Raw genomic sequence first — 5,484 nt, 5'->3', positions numbered from 1 at the left:
GTTGCTATTCAACATAAGTACCTTCATGGTGCTATTAAATTTCAGGCGACTGTCATACCAGGTTTGGGCAAAAATTATATCTATTGTGTACTCCTAGAAAGAAAGAAAGAAAGAAAGAAAGAAAGAAAGAAAGAAAGAAAGAAAGAAAGAAAGAAAGAAAGAAAGAAAGAAAGAAAGAAAGAAAGAAAGAAAGAAAGAAAGAAAGAAAGAAAGAAAGAAAGAAAGAAAGAAAGAAAGAAAGAAAGAAAGAAAGAAAGAAAGAAAGAAAGAAAGAAAGAAAGAAAGAAAGAAAGAAAGAAAGAAAGAAAGAAAGAAAGAAAGAAAGAAAGAAAGAAAGAAGAAAGAAAGAAAGAAAGAAAGAAAGAATTCAGCATAAAATACCACCATGCACACTCCCTGATATTTAGCCAAGAATAACACAGAAATCCATGTCCGGTATCAGAGCCTACATCCAGCACCATGCAGTCCTCCGAAAGTAGTTCAAAAGTAGTCTGAAAAAAATCAGATGGTGTTTGCATGGCCCAATCCTATCCAGGTCTTGGACTGACTGCTAGAACAACAGATGCTGCCACAGTGCATTGGCCGGGGCTGCTGGTGCAAAGGGTTGGTAGCCCCGGGCCGGTAGCCTCTGGAGCAGGTAATCTGGCAAAAAAGGGCATTCCCAGGGAGAACTGGGGCACACACTGGGACCTGCTGGGAGTGTCAAGGGCTGGCTGAGATGGAGATCGGCAGCAGCAGTTGGCTCAATATCCTGTGCTTCCAGTCTAGGTTTGACATGCCCCCTTGGGCCCACTAGAATTTATGCCAATGGAAGAGCGGGCCCAAATGTTAGGCCCACTGCGGACAAGGCAATGGTGGAGTAAGTGAATAAAAAAGTGTTTTACTGACCTCTCCATTGCTGCCTGGTCCCTGGTCAGCCCATAGCATGTAGCAGAGGCTGCACCATGCAGATCCAGGATAGGATTGGGCCAATGGTCAGCTTTTGGAAACCTGAATTTTAGAGAGAGGGATGAGACCTGACCCTTTGTCAGCAACACTATCTGTTGTATGGTGTGGCTGGCCTGCCCATGAGGCTAGGTGAAGTGGCTATTTTGACTGATGGGCTGGGAGAGACAGTGAATCCTGTACCTGTCTACCATCTCCTCCAGACATCTGTCTGCCTGTTGGCTTTACCTGACTGCTGCTTCAATTCTCAGTGGTGCCCACTAAGTAGGGTTAATACATTGCTGCATGGCAGGGAGGCATGGGGAGGACAGAATGAAGATGGGGAGCGGGTGTTTCTGGGTGGGGGGAGATGGCCCAGGGGGATAGTTCAGGCCAGGGAGGAGGGGTTCTGAACCTTAGGAGACCTACGGCTGCCTGCCTAGCCCCACAAAATACTGCAGCACTGTCTCAGCACCACTGTACCACACAACCACAATTGGGATAGGATAGGATTGTGAATCAAGTTTTGTGAATCAATCAAAGTGTCTAAAAATATAGTAGGACCTCTGAATAAAAGCTTAATGAGACAGGTGACAACCTATAATACAACGGCAATTTTTGTCAGGTGCCCTGTAAAAAAAAGCAGCAAGATATTTAGGTTTACAAGAATTTGCATATTTAACAGAATCATTATCTGTAAAGTACAACCCTGTTTAAAAAAAAAAGATGGAAGAAATTATGGAACAATGTTGTAAATTAAAGCCCTATTGGATGGAAGAAATTGATTTAATTGTGGTGGATTTAATTATGCGGTTATTGTTCTTTGTTCCTACTTCATCTATATTTATTCCTAAAACTAAAGTATCACAAGAGGAATAAAAGTTAAGGAATATATAAATAGGAGTAAGAAAGCCAGAATATGGTATAATAAGAATTATCAAAATACACTGAAGTGTGAATGTTACAACTATGCCCACTTATACAGCAGTAAGTGGGCTTTCTTTGGGGCCATATTACACATTATGTAGGAGTTTTTTCCTGTCTCAGAGGGGCCACAGGGTACTTAGTTTGGATCAGGGATGCCTAACCTGTGGTATTGGCCTCAATCCATATAATCACCCCTCTGCAAGTGGTTATAAATTGCAGTAGGGAAAATGCGTGGGCACAGTATGTGATAACCATCATAACTTTGTTTAGAAATAAATATAGGTAAGGTTAAAAAGAGCCATCTTGGGCATTAGTATAAGTGGGACATTGTTATCCACTGGGGTTCAATTCTGGAGCCATCAGTGGATACTGGGGTCCACCTTTAAATACCTTGTAACAAGGTGTAGACAACTATATCACATTCAGCCGCTAGATGGGGTGAATAATTCCATTAGATTCCATTACAGGTTGAGCCTCATTATTCACATGGGTTCCTTCCAAGCACTCAAGTGGATGGCAAAAAACGCACTATAGCAAATCAATTTAAAAAACAAAGTTTTTTTGCTCCGGTGATTTAAAAACAGCCTTGCTGACCTTTGTGATGTTAAGACAGAGTCATTAAAACGACAGTCCAACAATCAGTCTCTCTCAAAGTGCTTAGAAAGGCTTCACTCCGACCCCTCCCTTCACCAATGCAAAGCATCTTTCTTTCAAGTGCTCAGAAGGAAGGGAGGGGTCTGCTGGAGAGAGAAGGATTGATAGATTGTCAGCCAGCTGCCCTCTCTCTCTCTCATTAAGGAGGCTGTTGTTAAAGGACTGTTCATTTTTTTTAAACAGATTTTAAAGGGGTGCATTTTTCCCCTTCTCCAGGGATCAGCAGATTCCTTCTCATTTGCAGGGGCCATTCGTGTTGAGTCAAATCCGTGTATAAATAGGCTGGACCTGTATTCACCCCATCTATAGGCTGAATGAGATATAGTATCTATATGAATGCATTCTAGGGTAACAATGGAGCATGAAACCCTGAAGTTGGTCTTTAAAACTATTTTTAACTCTGAGAAGCTTGCTACCAATGCTGTTTAACAGCATGAAGGTAGGAAATTGGATTTTGGTGCTTTTCTCCCATGCTACAAGTCATTTAAAGCTGGACCCTGTATGAGTGGTGAGTGAAATCAGTGGATGCCGAATCAGTAGACACCAAAGTCCCACCTGTACATCTTAACTGAAACACCTAATTCCACTTGGAGATGATGGAGAGCTCATAAAGATCATAAGAATATATAAACTGGAATTTATTTGTGTCATAGGGTCAGAGCTGGCACACTGTGTGATTCCCAAGGCTTGATTCCCAAGGGCCCCAAATTAATGGTCCCCTCAATGACTAATGGAACAACTTGTTAATTATTGAATGATAATACAGTAATGCACAGTCTTTGGCTTTGAGTTAGGATGCATGGCTAATGATGTTTAAACAAACTTGGGTATAAATTTCTTCTTGTGGGTATTACAGTAAAACTCCAAGAGCCCTGGACACAACTGCCTGGTTACTCTTTGTAGTCTGGCAACAAAATTGTCCAGGAGCACTCCCAGCTCAGGATTAACCACCTCATCACGCTTTGTACAGGTGCAATCTTTGCCCAGGTGGGCTAGGGAAGCCACACAGAGACAATCCAAGCAGCTTGGCAGCAATGAAAGAAGCAATCCCATTGCTAGAACCACAAGAGATGGTGACACTAGATATGGGGATCAGCAAGAGAAGGACAGCACCTCCTGATACTCTGGCATATCTGATAATCAAGTATCACTGGAGGTGCTGGACAACTGAAGTTTTACTGTAGTTCTAACTGTATACATTTAGGTGAACATCCCAAAAACACAGCTTGCAAAGGGTTTTTTTTACACTGACTGGTGACTCAGTGAAAAATACCAAATTAGCTGCCAAACAATTGAGATTTGACCCTTTGTATTTAATTATAACAAGGGGATCTGGTTTCTACAATATGAGATTGCACTAAGCAGCACACCAGATGGGAAGTTACCTTAATCGCAGCAGCCGAGATGTTTTTGTATGTATATAATGAAAGCAGTTGGGTGTTGAGCTCAAGCAAATCAGGTTTGTTCAATTATAGATTGGAGTCTTAACTTCAGGCATATTCCCGTAACGGTGCCTGCATCTTACGCATGTAAATTGATAAATTCCTCTGGCGTGACATGGTCGTATTGTTCCCGTTTCAAGAAGCTGGATTAATATTTTTAATATAATACCAAAAGATCAAAGGAGGAACATCAGTCATTTAGATTTCACTGAGGAGCCTGGCTGTGACTGCCAAATCACCTTTACATATGCATTTGTAAGTTACAATTCCTGACATAGTTTCATGTTCTTCTCTATAGCTCTGTAGCCTGTCCAATATTTTTCACCACTTTCATGGGCTGCATCTTAACCCAGTTTCTGGGTCTTTGTCAGCACTATCCTATACTCACCTTATGCCGGCAGAGTGGCTGCTCTCCTGGCGCGTGCTGTCACAAGCGTGCTGTAAAGCACGTTGCGACAGTTCAGAAGACAGTAGCGCTGGTGGGAAGGCCTGTGCTGTCCCACTGTCACATGCTTGACACACACTGCAGCATGTGAGCTCTGTGCTGCCACACGCAGCCTCTCCAGGCCTCAGAAAGCCTCTAGGACATGACCAGAAGGTGTTTCCAGTTGTGTCCAGGAGGTCAAGGAAACCAGGAGGTTTATCCAAACCCGTGGATAAAAAGGGCTCAGTTGTGTACATACACACACACACACACACACACACACAAAATTTTAAAAGCCCCCCCCCCCCCCAAAAAAAAATCTGAATTTTTTTTTGAGGCCCTGCAGATAGTGCAGCCCTACCTTGCACAGCTCATGCCTACATCCAGCACTGGACACAATCCAGTGGTCAAATGGCCCAAGAACACACACATTTCCTTACACATATGGGTGCACTTCTATATGTCGCCGAGCAGGTGCGATAGCATAAATTATTGTGGTAATGTAATTTAAATGTTTGCGCATCTCTGCACCCTCCAAGTGCATAAATCGGTAACTGTAAATCAGACATAATGGGATTGCGGCTGTGGAGAAGCAGGAAAGGTGGCCCTTGGTCTGTACCAGGAGCCACTGGAGATACAAAAAGGTTCTGTGTACCGTTGCAACTATACTAATTATAGGAGTAGGTACTCATTCAGAAGACCTGGGGGAGAAAAACACTCCAATAATTACCCTTTGGATCTGTTGTCCAAGTACTGTCTTCCCTTCCATCGCCCAAGCTGTAATGAGACATCCCAGTGAGTCTCTCTATTTACTCTTTTCTTTTTCAAACAGCATGCAGATCTATCACATTTAAAAGATTGCACTATCTGTCAGTCCTGGGGAAAAAAATTGCTCCTGTTGGCCCAGAATTTTTTTTTTTTGTCCAATCGGTTTTTTTATTCCTTAATGGGCCATTAAACTTTATAAATTAGTCACTTCATCTTGGGGAGAAGAAGCCTCTGCTGTTCAGTAAATTGAGTTTCTATTAATTTTAATCTCATGACAAAAGGTAATTTATTCGTCTAAATAAATTACTGCGTTGTCCAGAATAAGTAAACATTGTATCAGTTTCT

The sequence above is a fragment of the Tiliqua scincoides genome, chromosome 6 (genome assembly GCF_035046505.1).
Source record: "Tiliqua scincoides isolate rTilSci1 chromosome 6, rTilSci1.hap2, whole genome shotgun sequence".
Taxonomy (NCBI): Eukaryota; Metazoa; Chordata; class Lepidosauria; order Squamata; family Scincidae; genus Tiliqua; species Tiliqua scincoides.
The sequence above is the reverse complement of the archived record's forward strand: the minus strand, read 5'-3'. Positions refer to the sequence as shown.